Genomic DNA, 23,217 nt, shown 5'->3' on the forward strand with positions numbered 1-23,217 from the left:
GAGTGTGACAGAGAATGTGATTGTGTGGTATAGGTTGGTAGCGTGTGTGTGTGGTGAGTGTGGTATTGGATAGTAGTGTGTGGTAGAGTGTGATTCAGTGTGGTACTGGTTAGTAGTGAGTGGTGAGCGTGGTTCAGTGTGATACTGGTTGGTTGTGCGTTGAGTGTGGTAGAGATTGTGGTTCAGGTTGGTAGTGTGTGGTGAGTGCGTTTCAGGTCGGTGCAAGTTGGCAGTGCATTGTGAGTGTGGTACAGGTTGGTTGTGCGTTGTGAGTGTGGTACAGGTTGGTTGTGCGTTGTGAGTGTGGTACAGGTTGGTTGTGCGTTGTGAGTGTGGTACAGGATGGTTGTGCGTTGTGAGTGTGGTACAGGATGGTTGTGCGTTGTGAGTGTGGTACAGGATGGTTGTGCGTTGTGAGTGTGGTACAGGTTGGTTGTGCGTTGTGAGTGTGGTACAGGCTGGTTGTGCGTTGTGAGTGTGGTACAGGATGGTTGTGCGTTGTGAGTGTGGTACAGGATGGTTGTGCGTTGTGAGTGTGGTACAGGATGGTTGTGCGTTGTGAGTGTGGTACAGGATGGTTGTGCGTTGTGAGTGTGGTACAGGTTGGTTGTGCGTTGTGAGTGTGGTACAGGATGGTTGTGCGTTGTGAGTGTGGTACAGGATGGTTGTGCGTTGTGAGTGTGGTACAGGATGGTTGTGCGTTGTGAGTGTGGTACAGGATGGTTGTGCGTTGTGAGTGTGGTACAGGTTGGTTGTGCGTTGTGAGTGTGGTACAGGATGGTTGTGCGTTGTGAGTGTGGTACAGGATGGTTGTGCGTTGTGAGTGTGGTACAGGATGGTTGTGAGTGTGGTACAGGTTGGTTGTGCGTTGTGAGTGTGGTACAGGATGGTTGTGCGTTGTGAGTATGGTACAGGTTGGTTGTGCGTTGTGAGTGTGGTACAGGATGGTTGTGCGTTGTGAGTGTGGTACAGGATGGTTGTGCGTTGAGTGTGGTACAGGATGGTTGTGCGTTGTGAGTGTGGTACAGGATGGTTGTGCGTTGTGAGTGTGGTACAGGATGGTTGTGCGTTGTGAGTGTGGTACAGGATGGTTGTGCGTTGTGAGTGTGGTACAGGTTGGTTGTGCGTTGTGAGTGTGGTACAGGTTGGTTGTGCGTTGTGAGTGTGGTACAGGATGGTTGTGCGTTGTGAGTGTGGTACAGGTTGGTTGTGCGTTGTGAGTGTGGTACAGGTTGGTTGTGCGTTGTGAGTGTGGTACAGGTTGGTTGTGCGTTGTGAGTGTGGTACAAGATGGTAGTGTGTGGTGAGTATGGTAAAGGCTGGTTGTCAGTGTGGTACAGGTTGGTAGTGTGTGGTGAGTGTAGTACAGGATGGTTGTAAGTGTGGTAGAGGATGGTTCTGAGTGTGGTAGAGGATGGTTGTGAGTGTGGTAGAGGATGGTTGTGAGTGTGGTACAGGTTGGTTGTGAGTGGGGTAGATGATGGTTGTAAGTGTGGTAGAGGATGGTTGTAAGTGTGGTAGAGGATGGTTGTGAGTGTGGTAGAGGATGGTTGTAAGTGTGGTAGAGGATGGTTCTGAGTGTGGTAGAGGATGGCTGTGAGTGTGGTAGAGGATGGTTGAGTGTGGTACAGGTTGGTTGTGAGTGTGGTAGAGGATGGTTGTGAGTGTGGTAGAGGATGGTTGTGAGTGTGGTAGAGGATGGTTGTGAGTGTGGTAGATGATGGTTGTGAGTGTAGTACAGGTTGGTTGTGAGTGTGGTAGAGGATGGTTGTGAGTGTGGTAGAGGATGGTTGTGAGTGTGGTAGAGGATGGTTGTGAGTGTAGTACAGGTTGGTTGTGAGTGTGGTAGAGGATGGTTGTGAGTGTGGTAGAGGATGGTTGTGAGTGGTGGGTGCAGGAAGCGGCCAGAAGGAGAGGGTAGAGAAGAGTGAGAGCTCAAGAAGCAGCTGTGGCCAGAGCCAGTGAGAGCGACCCGGCCAGCATCTCACTCTCACTCACCGGATCAATACAGCCACCAGACGTGTTCCTCTCACACTACCTCCCCCCGCCCTCCCCTCTGCCTGCCTGCCTAACTCTGCCTCATGCAACGCCTGCCTGACTCCCTCTACCTGCTTTCAATGACGGTCTACGAGACGGAGTACCTCACCTGTGTAGTTGCTTGCCCGTCTACCACACTCGCTACCTCCCTGTCTGGCTCCCCCTCCCAGTGCCCGCCTGTACGACCTACCTGCCTCTCTCTACCTGGACACGTGGCTGTGCTTGTTAGTGTGTGTTCCTCTGTGCCAACCATCACCAGCAGCCACCGAGCTTTACGCCTCATGACACGCTGCCTGCCTACCTGGCCCCTCGCCTCCCACCACTCTCCTGGAATCAATGCCTCCCTCCTTCATCACTCGCTGGCATTCTGCCAAGCATCTTTTCTTTTTCAATGTCAGTCCTTGTGCTTCAGTGTCAGTCCCTGTGCCTTACTGCCAGCACCTGTGCCTGTCAGCCCCAGTGCCTCAATCTCAGCCCCTCTGCCCTAATGTCAGCATCAGTGCCTCAATCTCAGCCCCAGTGCCTTAATCTTAGCCCCTCTGCCCTAATGTCAGCATCAGTGCCTCAATCTCAGCTCCAGTGCCCCAATGGTCAGCCTCAGTGCCTCAATCTTAGCCCCTCTGCCCCAATGTCAGCCCATGTCTCAGTGTCAGCCCCTGTGGCTGAATGTCAGCCTTGCGTGTCTGAGCGTCAACCACTATATCTCATTACCAGCCCTCGTGTCTGTATGTCATCCCGTGTATCAAGAACAGCTCCAGTGCCTTGGTGTAAACCCCTGAGCCTTCATGCCAACCCCTTGGCTTAAATGTTAACCTCAAAGCACAAATGAGGTCACATACCCGGATGACTGACCACAGATGAGCGAGATACAAAGAAAAAAAAAATGGATCGGTGTTCAGTGCGGTAAAGCAATCAAAAATAAACCCCCCAAGCGACTTTTTCCTAATCAATTATACCCCTACGTTACACAGCAGATCTCAACACCCCTGCCAATGGATTTTGAGAGGGCCATTACCAGCATCCCCATCCACTCTGGCTCAGCACCAGACACCTGGAACTCCGTCTAAAAAGAAACAAAAAAAAAAAAAACACAATTCTTAAACAAGCATGATACATCCTCTGAACAAAATGTCTGGATTTTGGTATCAACCTCCGAAGCTTAAAACCGGGTCACCTCGCCCGACTGCACCATGAAGCATAACCGTCCCCCAAATAAAGCTACCATCCAGTAGTACAAACATCACAACTATTCAGAGTTTGATAACGTCCTAAAACGTGATCAGACTGACTTTAGAGAATCTAATACTCTTTATAATCCATACAACAAGGTTCAGGGCAGGAAGATCTTGAGCTGCATGACCACTATCCTAGGATTGTAGAGGCACTGGAGAAGAAGAAACAAATGCCGACGTAATGTAAGCAGACTTCGTCAAAGCATATAACGAATGTGACCCATAGAGTCATAGCACATAAAAGGCATCAAATGAGAATAACCGGTAAAACTGGATAATGCAAATTCATCCCCACACGCTGCCGTAAATAGACTATTTCTCAGTGCCTCCATGGCAAAAAGTTCACTCCCCAAGGATATGTAACAATTTCTGTTCCTCACAATTAATGTGACACAGACACACACAAGTGTCACAGTTTCATATCCTTTGCAAACGAATATAAAATACATACGAAAATTTCGTCAACAGAAGGTCTTCCACAGTGCCACCAACAATAACATGTTCTTCAATGGTGGCAAGTTTCAACTTGTGAGGTATGGGCGGGAATGAAGCAAATCAAGAAATTAAGACCAGTACACAATACACAGAATACACATCGTAATATCACCAGTGAACAACGTGGTATGTCTTCGAGTTATAACGTCTGATACCTAACCTTCAGCGAACAATGCGAGGCAACAGTTGCTTCTTCCAGAAGATGGAAGGATGAATCTTGCGGTCTCTCATGACAAGACGAAAACTTTAACGATAAATCTCTTCAAGGCGCTAATACTCTCACGAACACAATACATCTGTGTACTGACATCAAGGCGCTAATACTCTCACGAACACAATACATCTGTGTACTAACATCAAGGCGCTAATACCTTAACGAACACAATACATCTGTGTACTGACATCAAGGTGCTAATACTCTCACGAACACAATACATCTGTGTACTGACATCAAGGCGCTAATACTCTCACGAACACAATACATCTGTGTACTGACATCAAGGTGCTAATACTTTAACGAACACAATGCATCTGTGTACTAACATCAAGGCGCTAATACCTTAACGAACACAATACATCTGTGTACTGACATCAAGGCGCTAATACTCTCACAAAGACAATACATCTGTGTACTGACATCAACGTACAATCTGGGTAAGCTCCTGAGCCAGAAAGTATTCAAAGATCTTTCAGATCCCCACCTGACGCTGTCAGATCCCCACCTGACGCTGTCAGATCCCCACCTGACGTATAAAAGGACCGTAACTAAAGGAAACGACTGGAAGCACAGAGACGGTGCTCTCTGCAGCACAGACGGGAAATCCTAGAAGGAATAAATGAAAATAAAATTCCACAGTGGCAGGACGCGCAGGGAAGAATCTGCAGAGTATTATCCCTAACATCGAAAGTTGTGATTGGAAGGAAAAGAAAGAAGGCCTTGCACATCCGGGACCATTCTATGTGGGCCTCCGGGCCGCAGCATTCAACAAGCACGATCGGCCAACGACCCAAATCAGCAGTTTGCACTTAGCTGGAACTATAGGGGTTGAAAACGCTAAGCAATGTCAGCCCCTTTCCTTCAATGACAGCCCCTGTGCCACAGTAGTAGACCCTGTTCATCAGTGTTGTTATCTGCACCACAATGACAGCCGCTGTGACGGTAGCCCATCCTCGTGGTGCTCTGGACACACACGCCACATATGATAAACTTGTAAACTGAGTCCAGATAACAGATTCCCACTGCCCTTATACGACTCATAATTAGTTAGCATCCTGACTACCCTCCTCACCTGGCAGAGGCGTCCCTCCCATCAACACGACACGCCACCTTCCTCACCTGGCAGAGGCGTCCCTCCCACCAACACGACACGCCACCCTCCTCACCTGGCATGGGCGTCCCTCCCACCAACACGACACGCCACCCTCCTCACCTGGCATGGGCGTCCCTCCCACCAACACGACACGCCACCCTCCTCACCTGGCATGGGCGTCCCTCCCACCAACACGACACGCCACCCTCCTCACCTGGCAGAGGCGTCCCTCCCACCAACACGACATGCCACCCTCCTCCCATGGCATGGGCGTCCCACCAACACGACACGCCACCCTCCTCACCTGGCATGGGCGTCCCTCCCACCAACACGAAACGCCACCCTCCTCCCCTGGCATGGGCGTCCCTCCCACCAACACGACACGCCATCCTCCTCACCTGGCAGGGGCGTCCCTCCCACCAACACGACACGCCACCCTCCTCACCTGGCAGAGGCGTCCCTCCCACCAACACGACACGCCATCCTCCTCACCTGGCAGAGGCGTCCCTCCCACCAACACGACACGCCACCCTCCTCACCTGGCAGAGGCGTCCCTCCCACCAACACGACACGCCACCCTCCTCACCTGGCATGGGCGTCCCTCCCACCAACACGACACGCCACCCTCCTCACCTGGCAGAGGCGTCCCTCCCACCAACACGACATGCCACCCTCCTCCCATGGCATGGGCGTCCCTCCCACCAACACGACACGCCACCCTCCTCACCTGGCAGAGGCGTCCCTCCCACCAACACGACACGCCACCCTCCTCACCTGGCAGGGGCGTCCCTCCCACCAACACGACACTCAACCCTCCTCACCTGGCAGAGGCGTCCCTCCCACCAACACGACACTCCACCCTCCTCACCTGGCAGGGGCGTCCCTCCTACCAACACGATACTCCACCCTCCTCACCTGGCAGGGTGTGAGGGTGGTGTCCTGGCCACGCCCCGCGAGCCACATACAACAGCTCCCCTTTAGTCACTCTTCTAATGACTCTCACACTTGACATTTATTCATTTTCACAGAGGCAGGTCTTACTTAGCGCACATCTCTCTCTCTCTCTCTCTCTCTCTCTCTCTCTCTCTCTCTCTCTCTCTCTCTCTCTCTCTCTCTCTCTCTCCTCTGCTTCTCTTACTGATCCTTTACTACACTCTACCTCACTGCATCACTGCACTCCCTCACTACCTCCCACTGTTCATGTGTCCTTCCGTAATAGTTACCTTTCTGTCTACACTGCCATCCTGTGTTGTTACAATAAGTTATCATTCTGTCTGTATTGACACATATTGTAATGTTCCTGTACAGTCATCGACTTGTTGTCTACATCGTCAACTTGTACATTTACCTGTACTGAGCATGACTGGGTGTCAGCTGTGTCACTGGTCCCCTACTTATGGTGTCAGCTGTGACAATATAGATGTCAGCTGCGTCACTTCTGCCCCATTATGGGTGTCAGCTGTGTTAATGGTGCCCCAATATGGATGTCAGCTGTGTCACTTATGCCCATCTATAGGTGTCAGGAATGTGATAAGGTTGAATGAACATATCATGCATCCCATCACCAACGACATGCATCCCATCACCAACGACATGTATAGCATCACCAACGACATGCATCCCATCACCAACGACATGTATAGCATTACCAACGACATGTATCCCATCACCAACGACATGTATAGCATTACCAACGACATGTATCCCATCACCAGCGACATGCATCCCATCACCAACGCATGTATAGATCACCAACGACATGCATCCCATCACCAACGACATGTATCCCAATCACCCAACGACAAGTATACCATCACCAACCGACATGCATCCATCACCAACGACATGCATCCCATCACCAACGACATGTATAGCATCACCAACGACATGCATCCCATCACCAACGACATGTATAGCATTACCAACGACATGTATCCCATCAACAACGACATGTATAGCATCACCAACGACATGTATACCATCACCAGCGACATGCATCCCATCACCAACGAACATGTAAAGCAATACCCAACGACTGCATCCCATCACCAACGACATGTATAGCATCACCAATGACATGCACCCCATCACCGACATGTATCCCATCACCAACGACATGCATCCCATCACCAACGACATGCATCCCTTCACCGCCATGTATCCATCCACCAACGACATGCCATCCATCACCAACGACATGTATCCATCACCAACGACCATGTATACCATCACCAACGACATGAATCCCATCCAACGACAAGCATCCAATCACCAACGACATGTATCCCATCACCAACGACACGCATCCATAACCAACGACATGCATCTCATCACCAACGACATGTATCCCATCACCAACGACATGCATCCATCACCAACGGCATGTATCCCATCACCAACGACATGCATCCCATCACCAACGACATACATCCCATCACCAACGACATGCATCACATCACCAACGACATGCATCCCATCACCAACGACATGTATCCCATCACCAACGACATGCATCCATCACCAACGACATGTATCCCATCACCAACGACATGTATCCCATCACCAACGACATGTATCCCATCACAAACGACATGTATCCCATCACCAACGACATGCATCCCATCACCAACGACATGCATCCCATCACAAACGACATGTATCCCATCACCAACGACATGCATCAATCACCAACGACATGTATCCCATCACCAACGACATGTATCCCATCACCAACGACATGTATCCCATCACCAACGACATGCATCCCATCACCAACGACATGCATCCCATCACAACGACATGCATCCCATCACCAACGACATGCATCCATCACCAACGACATGCATCCCATCACCAACGACATGTATCCCATCACCAACGACATGCATCCCATCACCAACGACATGTATCCCATCACCAACGACATGCATCCATCACCAACGACATGCATCCCATCACCAACGACATGCATCCCATCACCAACGACATGCATCCCATCACCAACGACATGCATCCCATCACCAACGACATGCATCCCATCACCAACGACATGCATCCCATCACCAACGACATGCATCCCATCACCAACGACATGCATCCCATCACCAACGACATGCATCCCATCACCAACGACATGCATCCCATCACCAACGACATGCATCCCATCACCAACGACATGCATCCCATCACCAACGACATGCATCCATCACCAACGACATGCATCCCATCACCAACGACATGCATCCCATCACCAACGACATGCATCCCATCACCAACGACATGCATCCCATCACCAACGACATGCATCCCATCACCAACGACATGTATCCCATCACCAACGACATGCATCCCATCACCAACGACATGTATCCATCACCAACGACATACATCCCATCACCAACGACATGCATCCCATCACCAACGACATGCATCCCATCACCAACGACATGTATCCCATCACCAACGACATGCATCCATCACCAACGACATGTATCCCATCACCAACGACATGTATCCCATCACCAACGACATGTATCCATCACCAACGACATGCATCCCATCACCAACGACATGTATCCCATCACCAACGACATGCATCCCATCACCAACGACATGTATCCCATCACCAACGACATGTATCCCATCACCAACGACATGCATCCCATCACAACGACATGCATCCCATCACAACGACATGCATCCCATCACAACGACATGCATCCCATCACAACGACATGCATCCCATCACAACGACATGCATCCCATCACAACGACATGCATCCCATCACAACGACATGCATCCCATCACCAACGACATGTATCCATCACCAACGACATACATCCCATCACCAACGACATGCATCCCATCACCAACGACATGCATCCCATCACCAACGACATGTATCCCATCACCAACGACATGCATCCATCACCAACGACATGTATCCCATCACCAACGACATGTATCCCATCACCAACGACATGTATCCATCACCAACGACATGCATCCCATCACCAACGACATGTATCCCATCACCAACGACATGCATCCCATCACCAACGACATGTATCCCATCACCAACGACATGTATCCCATCACCAACGACATGCATCCCATCACCAACGACATGTATCCCATCACCAACGACATGTATCCCTTCACTTTTTACTATAAAGATAACCTTGAGCTCCAGCCTCTCGACTTACCATGACTATGATTCGTGATGGTGAAGTGTGATACAATCATTCTTACTTACTCCCTTACAGCAGGTGACACAGGTACATCAGTGGTGTTATGTCACCTCAACATGACAGCCGGTTAAGAAGGTAGCGTAATATAACACAGCGTCATGACGACCGATTAAATGAATTACTCAACACCGAAGAGTGACGTGTGATGATCAAGCCAATTTTGAAGACATTACGGAAACTGTTGAACATAACTGTTCAGGGAACTTGTCCCACGCAGCCATGATGTCGTTGGTAAAAAAATGTTTCATACAATTTCCACATTAACATTCTGACCTCTTTTTAAGTGTTCGTCCATTTCCAGTCGCTTATATTGCTGGCACTACTGTAAACAAATTTTCAATATCGAGATTATTGAATTCTTTACGCATTTCAAAACTATCCATTTGCCTCGGAGACGCCTCGTGCTTAGGAAAAACAAGTTCAATTCTCGCCATCAGTCCTCATATGGTTTGTTACGCAGGGAAGGAATCAATTTAGTGGCTCTTTGCTGCACTGCTTCCAATTTAAGAATATCCTGGCTTAAGTGGGGGACCCAAAACAGCACTGCATATTCGAGGTAGGATCTCACCAGGCTTACGTATAGACGCAACATTACATTATTGCTTTTGTACGAACATTTTCTGTTAATAAATCTTAAAATCCAACAAGTTTTCTTGACACATTCACTGCAAAGCAAACTTAACATTAGGATTTACGAGAGAGAGAGAGAGAGAGAGAGAGAGAGAGAGAGAGAGAGAGAGAGAGAGAGAGAGAGAGAGAGAGAGAGAGAGAGAGAGAGAGAGCATGTTTCATGGAGGACAAGTACAGAGGAAGCGTGTGCAGTATACCGCGGTCGAGTATATACACAGTAAGTGTCACCAGTACAATATTCGTCACTGCCCTAACACAATCACCACCACCATCACCTCCCATACTTTTACATTAACAAACCTACTTTTACCAACACAACCATTACGATTACCCCCAACACTACTGACAACATCAGTGCCAACACCACCACCCTCAACGTCATTATCCAAACTCCCACCACTACCAACACTATACACACCAATACCACCACTTCACTCCCACCACTACCAACACTATACACACCAATACCACCACTTCACTCCCACCACTACCAACACTATACACACCAATACCACCACTTCACTCCCACCACTACCAACACTATCCACACCAATACCACCACTTCACTCCCACCACTACCAACACTATACACACCAATACCACCACTTCACTCCCACCACTACCAACACTATACACACCAATACCACCACTTCACTCCCACCACTACCAACACTATACACACCAATACCACCACTTCACTCCCACCACTACCAACACTATACACACCAATACCACCACTTCACTCCCACCACTACCAACACCAATACCACCACTTCACTCCCACCACTACCAACACTATACACACCAATACCACCACTTCACTCCCACCACTACCAACACTATACACACCAATACCACCACTTCACTCCCACCACTACCAACACTATACACACCAATACCACCACTTCACTCCCACCACTACCAACACTATACACACCAATACCACCACTTCACTCCCACCACTACCAACACTATACACACCAATACCACCACTTCACTCCCACCACTACCAACACTATACACACCAATACCACCACTTCACTCCCACCACTACCAACACTATACACACCAATACCACCACTTCACTCCCACCACTACCAACACTATACACACCAATACCACCACTTCACTCCCACCACTACCAACACTATACACACCAATACCACCACTTCACTCCCACCACTACCAACACTATACACACCAATACCACCACTTCACTCCCACCACTACCAACACTATACACACCAATACCACCACTTCACTCCCACCACTACCAACACTATCCACACCAATACCACCACTTCACTCCCACCACTACCAACACTATACACACCAATACCACCACTTCACTCCCACCACTACCAACACTATACACACCAATACCACCACTTCACTCCCACCACTACCAACACTATACACACCAATACCACCACTTCACTCCCACCACTACCAACACTATACACACCAATACCACCACTTCACTCCCACCACTACCAACACTATACACACCAATACCACCACTTCACTAGCATCACCACTAGCACCCACTTCCTAACTTAACGTCACTAAAGCTAATCCCACCATGCCCCTTCCCTACCTCCACCACCAACACTACCATCACCAACAATTACACCTACAGTGAGCACCATCACCAACATCACCAACAATTACACCTACAGTGAGCACCATCACCAACAATGCTCCACGTGGCACCAACAAGGTTAACTTAGTAAACACGAACCTCCACCTGCCATCTGCTAATAAGTACAAAAATTCTAAAATTACTTACAAAAAAATGATGCACTGTTCACAGTCCCTTACTGCAAATACTCCACCAGCGCGTACCGCTCACCACCAACACTACGCCTTACTGTGGTAGAACAATAACTTTCAGAGGAGGTGAAACACCACAATTCACATATGTCGTAGTTGTCAGGAGATACAGGAGACGATGAAGAGTTCCACAGCTTAGAAGCAAACCTCACATCAACCCCTCCCTCCCTCCCTGAGCTGGCACACGGTCTCCACGCGACGCACGAGGCTTGCAGAAGCACTGCGTACTGTGCCTGACGGCGGGGCATGCAGCCACCCACATCTGGGGAGCAGAAACCTAAATATTACCTCAAGAAAAGAGAGAGAGAGAAAAAAAAAAAACGAACAGCGTAGGGAAGGGGGTCGACTAGTTAGACTACTTCAGAGAAGACTTCGGTCATTCTGTACAGGTAGAACAGCTTTAGAAAAGAACGAATCAATCTTACGTTACAAACGTAGCAACTTGTCAGAGGCGAGAAACCTCCGGCATGTGAACCAGATCCCCAGTACTCGTGGCACACGTCGCCATTTGTGTCACGTGAGGTCTCCAAGAACGAACAAGTTATACCAAATATGTTTACCCAAGTTGAACACTGGATTTACAGAGGCATTATAGAAACTGGGGAAATCGTGAGGAAGTTTAGAAAAAGAAGGAAAGACTGTGTGTCCGCGGCGTTACACTGAACCACATTACGTCACGAGGTGGTCCAGTGGCGGTTTAAATCTGTTCTAGACTCACTGTGTCCGGCGCTGCGGCTCCTTGCTCCCCACCACACACTTCTCTGCCACAGTAAGACGCAACTCCAACTGACTGTGTACTTTGTACTGCTGACACAGTTATCATTATTGTGTGTGTGTGTGTGTGTGTGTGTGTGTGTGAGAGAGAGAGAGAGAGAGAGAGAGAGAGAGAGAGAGAGAGAGAGAGAGAGAGAGAGAGAGAGAGAGAGAGAGAGATAAACACTTGGCTTCACACACCAGAAAACAAATCATAAACACCAGTTGCACTTTCCACCACAATATGTTAACCATAACTACAGATAATCATCTATGAAACCATAGTTATCAAACTGATCCGTCATCAGGAGCGACCACAGGGCAATCAAATCCAGGATCACGTTAACTATGGACGGAAGTTATATATCAGTGCATCTCCGTGTGGGTTATGGTTATGTAAACACATCTACTATCATCACACCACATTTCACTCCAACACTTGGTCAGCGTTACTGTCTACATGAAGGGGAAGACAAGACTACATAAAGGTAACAACAACAGACCTACAGATACTTGAAGACTGAAGCACCAGTTATGGACAGTGGCTCTAATCGAAGACTTGAATGAAAAATAAGAACAAAGAAATCAAAGAACAGATTCAGACTTAGATAAGAACTACAAGCTCCACCTGCTACACGGACGTATAATACGACCCTACATTACTGGTTAAGACCAAAGACCCTTACAACCATCACCGTTCACTTGTACTGTCTGATACGAGTCATCATACGTACGGAATTTTGATAACAATAGAAAATTGGTTCATTTTGGCCAGTCATATCCTATGGTAGACTTTACGTCAGTGTCGGAGGCCGTACACACCCACTCGCTGTTGTTCGTCGCTTGTAAACAGAGTGTGGATGCTAACGCTGGGCAATATGAATATCTACGATAATGACCCATGTGACACAAACCAGTTTCACCAAGGGATATATAAAGGAATTCAAACGGCAGCATATATATATATATATATATATATATATATATATATATATATATATATATATATATATATTATTTATTCATATTTATTTTGCTTTGTCGCTGTCTCCCGCGTTTGCGAGGTAGCGCAAGGAAACAGACGAAAGAAATGGCCCAACCCACCCCCATACACATGTATATACATACACGTCCACACACGCAAATATACATACCTATACATCTCAATGTACACATATATATACACACACAGACACATACATATATACCCATGCACACAATTCACACTGTCTGCCTTTATTCATTCCCATCGCCACCTCGCCACACATGGAATACCATCCCCCTCCCCCCTCATGTGTGCGAGGTAGCGCTAGGAAAAGACAACAAAGGCCCCATTCGTTCACACTCAGTCTCTAGCTGTCATGCAATAATGTCCGAAACCACAGCTCCCTTTCCACATCCACGCCCCACACAACTTTCCATGGTTTACCCCAGACGCTTCACATGCCCTGGTTCAATCCATTGACAGCACGTAGACCCCGGTATACCACATCGTTCCAATTCACTCTATTCCTTGCAAGCCTTTCACCCTCCTGCATGTTCAAGCCCCAATCACTCAAAATCTTTTTCACTCCATCTTTCCACCTCCAATTTGGTCTCCCACTTCTCGTTTCCTCCACCTCTGACACATATATCCTCTTTGTCAATCTTTCCTCACTCATTCTCTCCATGTGACCAAACCATTTCAAAACACCCTCTTCTGCTCTCTCAACCACACTCTTTTTATTACCACACATCTCTGTTACCCTCTCATTACTTACTCGATCAAAGCATCTCACACCACATATTGTCCTCAAACATCTCATTTCTAGCACATCCACCCTCCTCCGCACAACTCTATCTATAGCCCATGCCTCGCAACCATATAACATTGTTGGAACCACTATTCCTTCAAACATACCCATTTCTGCTTTCCGAGATAATGTTCTCGCTTTCCACACACACACACACACACATATATATATATATATATATATATATATATATATATATATATATATATATATAGAGAGAGAGAGAGAGAGAGAGAGAGAGAGAGAGAGAGAGAGAGAGAGAGAGAATGTGTGGGGGATGAGTTAAGGATCAATAGCGTCAAAGTAAGAGCGGAGGTGTGTGTCGTCACAAGGAACCAATCGTGACCCTCCTGCCACCACCATCCATACCAAGCTTAACATCATTAGTATCACGGATGCAATATACTTCCGGTAATCTGCAACCCCAGCAGCATAGCAAGGGTCAACCCCGACGTGAGAAAATCCCTTTAACAAGAACTCCAGCGCCCCAAAATGCCTGGGTGTGATTTCCTTATCCAGGCATTCACACATGCACAAGAATATACGTACATGCTGGAGCAAACACACACACACACACACACACACACACACACACACACACACACACACACACACACCTACCTTACTGAAGATGTACATCACCCACACGTTATCATTCACGCATCTCATCTGCCATACCTTGTGTCATTTTCGCACATAAACATCTTCCAAACTGTCTAGAGGCAGATGAGCGACAACACATGATGTCTTGTACAAATGACATCAGTAAACTAAATCAAATGGACCACATAGTGACATGAGGATGGGGGCAGCTCGAGTCCTGTTAATGATGAGAAGCTGGAAGTGTCCTTATCTCCAGTTCTCCATCCATTATGCCCTGACCAAACCAGGTCAAAACCCGAGCTCACCTGGCCGGGGTGTTCAGGTGCGAGAGGCGGACCACCGTCACTAGGTCTGATGTGATCGATGGAACCACGCCGCACACCTCCCAGTGAACGTCCCTAACCTGACACATTATATTCTCCGATGGTGGGACGGGTTAGGGTAACACACACGCAAACCTCGTTTAAGTCACGTCCTGCACAGTCCAGAGTGATCGCTAGGACCTCTCTCGCCGCAGGTCTGAGGTCAGGCTCGACCAGGTCAAGTGTGACCTGCCGTGTGACCTACCACACTCACCATTCTTCAATTCTTCATTTCAGCGATGACCGTAGCAGCTTCAAGACCAAAGGCAAGGATGATAACAGTTTGTCCTCAGCTCAAGTGACCTCTCAATTTTTTTTTTTTCTTTTATCAAGATGGGTCGTCTCTCCCCACCACCTGCTCCTGACGTCAAAAGACGTCGCTCTTACAACAGCCTGTCCTAACGACAACGGCCTTAATAAACCAGCAGTTGGACAACCGGTTTCATACCCACTTCGTAGGAAACGTTGTCCCTCAAAACCGCATGTTTCACAGAAAACAACTTTTCACAACAACCTGGTCTGGACATACTCCGAGGGCTTTTAAAGTCCCTTCTCCCCCCCCCCTTAAGACACGTAAGATGCAAATTTCTTGTCCTGGGGATTATGGCTTTCCCAAAGACCCATCCGCAAAAGGCCTTCCTGAACCCCACGTCCTGTACACAAGTGATACTTTCACGACAACTTGTCCTCATGACATTCGCTTTGACAATGACTTGTTCTCCTGACCTTCCAGAGCCACTTGTCTGAACGTTAAAGACTTATCAAGAACTACTTGTCTTACGTGACCTTTCAAAACCACCTGAAGTACTGTTTGTCAGCAATGTAACATCGTCAGCAAGTGATACAAATATCATTTTCTTTGAAGAGAGAGAGACTGGACTCAACTGTGAATTACATGTTTGTTAAAAGTGCACCGCCTCCCTCCCGGCTGACAACATACCGCTGCACGTGTTGCTGTCAACAACCACTTAGGAAACGATATTTTATGATGCAATCATCAGTAAACACTAGCAACTACGGGCAGTAATTAAGCTTTGGCAACCAGCAGCAGCAAACACTTCCCGCGCAAATGAACAAACAGGAACAAATACACATACTTAAAAAGTCTTTCTAAAAACCTGTGAGGTACTTTACAGCTTTCACAAAACATACAGTAGTTACGGCGTTTATTAAAAGTGAATAACTATTAACTGCTGGTGCCTGTAAACTAGAGAACCTAAATATCATGTAGTATGGTGGAAGTAACACAAGTGACACTTGGACTCACAGTGGCAGCCGGTATGATACAAGGACACATGGTGACAGTAGGACCCACACTGGCAACTGGCGTGACAGCAGAGAGCGGAAGGACTAATAAAGAGTGACATAAACACTGGAGCGTGGGAGCGTACGCTGGTGTTGAGCAAATCACACACACACACTACCTACCTGCTCCCGCCACATCGAACTGACGCATCACAACCACAGAAAAATTAGGCCACCCATTCATCCCGAGGCTTCCCTAAACCCTCAACGTCTTCACTAGCTACATGTTACGCCCTAAACGTCTTCAGTAAATTCTGGCATCACTCCCGAGACTGTGACTCACATCGTCCCACTGCCCACAGGTGGAAACAAGCAGACTCGAAAAACTATATCAAACATTATCAAAATCTTCTAAGGAGTTATAAGAAGCAAGCTGCCTGAATTCAAGGAAGTGAACAAGCTACATCCCCGGACAACCTGGTTACAGGTGAGGAAAGATCTTGCCTCTCTCAATTGCTTGACCACTGTGAGAGGGTTGGTGAAGCTCTGGAAAACAAGGAAAATGCTGACGTGATAAACACAGTCTTTGCAAAAACATTTGACAAATGTGACCATGGTGTCTGAACATGAAATTCGAGAGATGAAAATGACATGAAAGATGAATTTACAACTTTTAACTACTAAATCACAACACGTAGCTATAAAACCATGCCACTTCCAGCGCCTCCGCAGGTAAAGGCTCAGTCCCCCAAGGAACTGGTCTTACATGCCTCCTGTTCCTCATTCTTTTATATCTGACATTGACGCAAACACGAGACACAGATCCATATCAACCTTTGCAGGTGATACAAGAATAAGTTTCAACATCCCATCAACAAAACATGCCGAAAGGCTACAAGGAGGAATAAACAGTCTAACTGGGCAACCGAGAACACCTTTAGTATGGAGAAAATGAAAAAAAAAAAATCCCACAGAACATGAGACGAGCACAGATGCTATCATAAACCAGATGAATAACATGAAAGACCTTGGAGTCATGATGTGTAACGACTTAACCTTCAGAAAACACAACGAAATAACGTTTGCCTCATGAGGAAGGTTGGCCGACCTTCATGATAAGGACAGTAATACCAATGATGATGATATTCAAGGCACTAATTCTTTCAAGAAAACATCACCCTGCGAGACAGGCAAAGCTGCGCGTCTGTAAAGTGACGACACATCTTTCACAACCCATTATATTTTGGTACAGGACCTAAATTACTGGGAAAAACTGAAACCTATAAAGCTATACTCCCTGAAGCTCAGACGGGAGTGTCATATCACGATCTACACCTGAACAATCCTAAACGGTACGGGTCCGCAACTTCTGAAATCCAATACAGCGATATGTACAGCGAGAACAAGACTCTTCGCTGCCATCTACCATCATAAACAGGATGGAATGCATGATATTGAAGTTCAAGAATGCATTGAAATACGCCTACAAAACGCTCCAGTCCAGCCAGGCTGTGAGGACTATGTGGGCCTGAGGGCAGCGACTTTTAACAGCTTTGTAGAGCAACAACCCATTCCAACAGCCTAGTTCCAGCCCGGTTTGTGGGGATTATGACCCTAGAACACTTCACGAGGTTTTCACTACCTAAATGTTACGCTCTCAACGTCTCCACTGTTGCGCCCTCAACGTCTTCACAAGATTTATATAAGAAAAGTCTTTGTTTTCTTTTTCTTTTTCACGTAAACAAATAAACTATAGATTAATCTCAACTTTCCCGGGAGCGGGCAGTCAGGTGTCGTCCTCAGTGATAGGCTTCCTCTGAGCTCTATGTTCGATTTCTACACTTAATATTCTCATCTACGGATGTAGGTTGTCAGCCGGGGCTGCAGCACGACTACACAAGAATAACCCATCTCTCGCGATCTCCCTACCTACACCGTACACTAACGTTAAAACACATCATTATCTCCGTGTGTACTTTATCAACGCAATGTTCGGACAAAGATTCCTTGTACTTTTAAGGCTTAAACCTTAGGAATAACTAAAATAATTCCAAAGTAACAGACAGTAGTACATCGTGTCGTCAAATGACGAATATACAGCCTCGTTAAAGGGACTTTTCGATAGCAGTGTAATGTCAACAAGTGGAGTCCGGTAACATCACCCCCCCCCCCTTCCATTCCTAGTCAACCTAATGCACTTACATATTTCAACAGTATAAATGGGTGAAGTCAGAACACTGTCATCTTCATGTAAACAGGAAGGAGTACTGTGAACACTATCAACACCAGTTTTTCATATCCTGTCCCAGATGTCCACAATGTTCAGCCAATCATTGTTTCACTTAATGATGACGAGAGTAACGTGTTGTGTTGGCTGAAGGGTAGGTCATGTTAACCTGATCACTCGCACGTCTGGTTCCTCCTCCCTCCTGCCTGCCTGCCCACACTACTACTCTCCTTATATACCAACTTTATTTCACCTTATATCGACGGCTGACAATGCCCCTCTCAGCCAGGACACTCAGACTGCGGGTGCCGAGCTGGAGCTCTCAGTAACCTCAGCGGACAAGATCTCTATACTGGTCCAGGTGTCGCGACATCCGTCAAAGAACGTATCAAGTTGTAATCTGTGGCCACAGTACCACGAGGAAGGGGAACAAAGAAAAGCCAAGGGATGGCGCTCAATGCTTCAATACATTGATAATCACATTTCATATTACGAACTTTACACGCCTGACAATCATATTCCACTAAGCGCCTTTATCTATTTATCTATTCCTATCTATTTATCTATTCCTTAGTACCTCGGAACCCATTTCTAAGACTCCTGCTGTGTTACCCAGAAACTCTTTCTAAGAGCTCCTGCAGCTCCAAAGCTGCACTTCTTCCACTGGCAGGGAAACAAGACTCCTTTGGTGTGAGAAATTGACGAGACCGCGCTACCAATTTCCATAATCATTACTGTTCATGTCAACACCAGGGTGACACAAACTAACCTGTAACGTAATTCGATCATGGAAGCGCAGTCCTCAAATTATCATGCTCTCTGTATCTTCTTTTGCGCCACCAGCCACAGGATAGGTAGGAGTGCGGTTCAAGTTTGCTGCTCTTGAGGTAAAAATCAGATCAATCACTGCATCGATATGAAACAACTGGGACATCAAACTGAAAAGCAACGCCACCACAACACGAGCCTCGTATTCACCAGTTGCTCTTCCCTCCTAATTTTCCCTAGTGCCTAACTTTTGCTCTTCTTTGCGATATACTGGGAACAAAATGTCATTGTGTGAGAGAGTGGAAGCGCGGCACCAGCCTCACCCAACCTTGTGCATACAGGTCAAGATACGTGATGTAGCCATGTTAACCACGTGCGGGGATTACTCCAGGTCACGTATCTTGAAGGCAGATACCAGCGCTGCACAGATCGAGCAGTCCGCCTTTACCAAGAGTGCTGCTCCTTACAGCCTTCCACCGCTCCCACACTATCCACAGTACCTGCACGCCTCCCTCACGAATAATAATAAAAGGAATAAATCTGAGAAATTAGTATAATGACAGCAGTGAGAATCCTCTAAACTTATAAGTTGATTTTTACAACCTGGATCAGTGGGCTGTTATACTTGATTAACTCGTATAGCCTCCGTTTGGCAGGGAAAGTTTACGAGTATTATCTAATCAAGTCCCTCCGTATATCATTTTTTTTTAAGTAATTTTCCCGTTTTCGATGTTTCTTGTCTTTATTCACTAACCGGGTGTGATCCAACACATTAGTACGTCACTTATCAAGTCGAATATATCAATGTACTGCAGCCGATTCGTGTGGTCTTGATAGTGAGGCGAGGCGTGGGGTCGACCGGCCCTTTGGCGACACAGGCCTCGCCCGCAACACAATCTTTCCACCAATGAACTGGCGCAGCGTGGCTCCTCCAGTATAAAAAAGAACACGTTAAACACACTAATATATCGTAAAGAAACATGGGACACACTTGTAACAATCAGTAATAATAACACGAAGAACAATCATACACAATATATCACTAACGTTCAAGCAGTACACCTCACGCCCGCTACAGTTTCAACAAGAACTGTTCAGGTGCCTCCTCCACGCAACCCTCACCATACAATACTACACAGTGCTGAACCTAATGTAACATAAACTCTCCTTCGTATCAGAAGTACAATGACCAATGAAGAACTGAATCATTACTAGACTAAAAAATCTAAGAGGGAATAAGAAAGCAAAACTCTTACATTAGCCTTTCTCTTACTTCTACATCCTGGGAAAATTTCATGTTCTGTTGTTTGCCGTTATCAGAATATACCACTCGTTACCAAACGTTCTAATGAGTTACGAAGTCCAACACGATGTTGGGCCACAACTCTTGAGTTATCAGCATACTCCAGGAGAGGATGTGAGCAACGTTATGAAGGCCACTAGGTGAGAGGTCAGGCTTCCACTTACCTGTGAAGGAACCTGGTGACACAGCCACACGACACTACCAGCACTATCCCTGGCGATGCTCACAAATGGCTTGACACATTCACCAAACCACAACGGGCAAGTTCACCACAGCCGCAGCTACTGTTGTCTCCACGGTACTACAACGAATCCTTCCACTGACACACACTAAGTTTCATGATCAGGTTCTATATTTTCTTCTCGTCTCCAAGAGCACTTCTAGAAGGAACAAAATGACGCCGCTTTTTTACCAGCAACACTGCTAGAACAATATCACCCTCTTCAATGGTGGGGCAGCCCTAGGCCTAAGGGGCTGCCCGAAAACAAAGGAGCGCGTCAAAAGGCTATAGAGAAGACGACGACTATGGTTGGAGAGCGCAAGGAGCGAGGTGTGGTGGTGGGTGTGGCGGGTGTAGCCAGACTGGCGGGGGGCGTGGGGCTCTCAAACTCGCTGCTACGTACTGCTCCCTCCCTCCCTCCCTCCCTCCCCTACTAGAGGGAACTGTGCCACGTCAACCCCCCCCCCCCTCCCCCAGGCGGGCAGCTTACTGAACACACCTCGCACACATTCTACACTCTCTCTCTCTCTCTCTCTCTCTCTCTCTCTCTCTCTCTCTCTCTCTCTCTCTCTCTCTCTCTCTCACACATGAAGGATTTCCTGAATAACTTTCTCAAGATGAAGAGGTCGACGACTTTTGGGTAGTGAATTAGAGACTACAAAAAGGCAAGCGAGTAGATATGAAAATTAGTACAACAGTGGCAGAGTCACGCTGGCCGGGCTGACAGTATCCATCTCCAGAAACATGTGCGTCACTGCCATCCTCCATTATGTGTGTCACTGACATCCTCCTACATGTGTCCCTGCTCTCCTCCATCATGTTTATCACAGCCACCATCCAATATGTGCGTCACTGCCATCCTCCAACACGCTAACGTCACTGATACTGTCCAACACGTGTGTGTGTGTGTGTGTGTGTGTGTGTGTGTGTGTGTGTGTGTGTGTGTTACTTTTAATGCATGAGCTTCTATGACATCCAACACTTTCCCCACCAACTCCAGGGTTTCCCAGTCAGGTAGGTGATGGTCCCGCCAAGCGTGTAATCATTCATAACCAGGACCATCTAGTCGTCCACATTTCACTGTGTGGAAGAGTATAAGCAAACTGCCTGGTGGAGCAGGACTGTGTGTGTTACGTTAGTGGGATGTGGTCTGTGGGTAACATCATGTTACTGATGATACTTGACGGCTGGTCACAGTGGCCCAGGTACGAGTTAAGAGGCGCATCGGGCAGATGGTCCACCTGGACTGTCATCCAACTCACCTCATCAAATTACGACACACCTGTCATCTTCGCCACTTATATTCAGAGCGGCATCAACGTTAAACCTTTAACATATACACGTCCACATGCGTTAGCAAGTGACGCATCTAATTTTTCTCCAAGTTACATGTACCCTTAACCCCGACAGGAGGCTGACCTGTGCTTTTTTTCGTCATTTTCTCGAGCCTGGTACTGAGTGTGACGTAGGCGCCACAAACACAAGATTTTCAGTACCTTCAGGTTAAGGAGGAGGCACAACGTCCAGCCCTCTCGCATGCAATGCTAATTGTGTTATGTTACACGTGTGACGACGTGCTCCTGGCTACCCTCCAACGCTTTGGCACGCTAGTCTTCTCTGCTTCATGGCTCAACGTGCACCATATGATGTACGCCCACACACACACACACACACACACACACACACACACCATTAGTAAATTTAACCTGGTTTTGAGGGCTAGCTTGAAGATCCTTATCTTGGCCTCTGGACCAATTTCCTAGGTAACAGGCCGACCCCAGATCGTGTACATACACTTCCACAGCCGTCAAGGCAGTGTAGCAGACTGGCCAGGTGCACAATGGAGAACTGTGACCACCTACACCCGTGCCGAGTATACCCGCCGGTATATGGTTCTACCTTACAGCCAACAATGAAGTCCTGACTCGCCACACTATATCTCGTCTCTGAAAGGTTTCTGCTCATCCTGTGGTGAAGCTTAAGTAAGGAGGAGATGTTGAACAATTTACGTAATATCTGGGATCGGACAAAGACCCTTTCTCACCCCTATAATCCTTTTGCGCTACCGCTCAAGAGACGATCATGGGGTGCACAATAACTCTGCCGGTGATCCTGGCACATATCAATTTAAATCTGTCTCGCGAGAGGTTCCTCC

At 47.4% G+C, this 23,217-nt stretch overlaps 1 protein-coding gene across 15 annotated transcripts in view; it reads right to left on the bottom strand.

Annotated features, from left to right (window-relative positions):
- The window catches only part of PMCA (plasma membrane calcium-transporting ATPase 3), a 1,595,457-nt gene that overhangs the window by 1,009,772 nt on the left and 562,468 nt on the right, over nucleotides 1-23,217 (bottom strand). For 5 of the 15 annotated variants that reach the window (XM_071662688.1, XM_071662683.1, XM_071662687.1 and 2 more), the window contains exon 1: nucleotides 21,007-21,426. The exons of 5 other annotated variants lie outside the window; for them this stretch is intronic. The gene's annotated coding sequence lies outside the window, so the exon portion shown is untranslated. Of the gene's footprint in view, nucleotides 1-11,744; nucleotides 11,924-21,006; nucleotides 21,428-23,217 lie in introns of those variants that run through there. 5 more of the 15 variants (XM_071662680.1, XM_071662682.1, XM_071662673.1 and 2 more) reach the window with 2 other exon arrangements.

Source organism: Panulirus ornatus, chromosome 6 (assembly GCF_036320965.1).
Source record: "Panulirus ornatus isolate Po-2019 chromosome 6, ASM3632096v1, whole genome shotgun sequence".
In the NCBI taxonomy this organism is placed as follows: domain Eukaryota; kingdom Metazoa; phylum Arthropoda; class Malacostraca; order Decapoda; family Palinuridae; genus Panulirus; species Panulirus ornatus.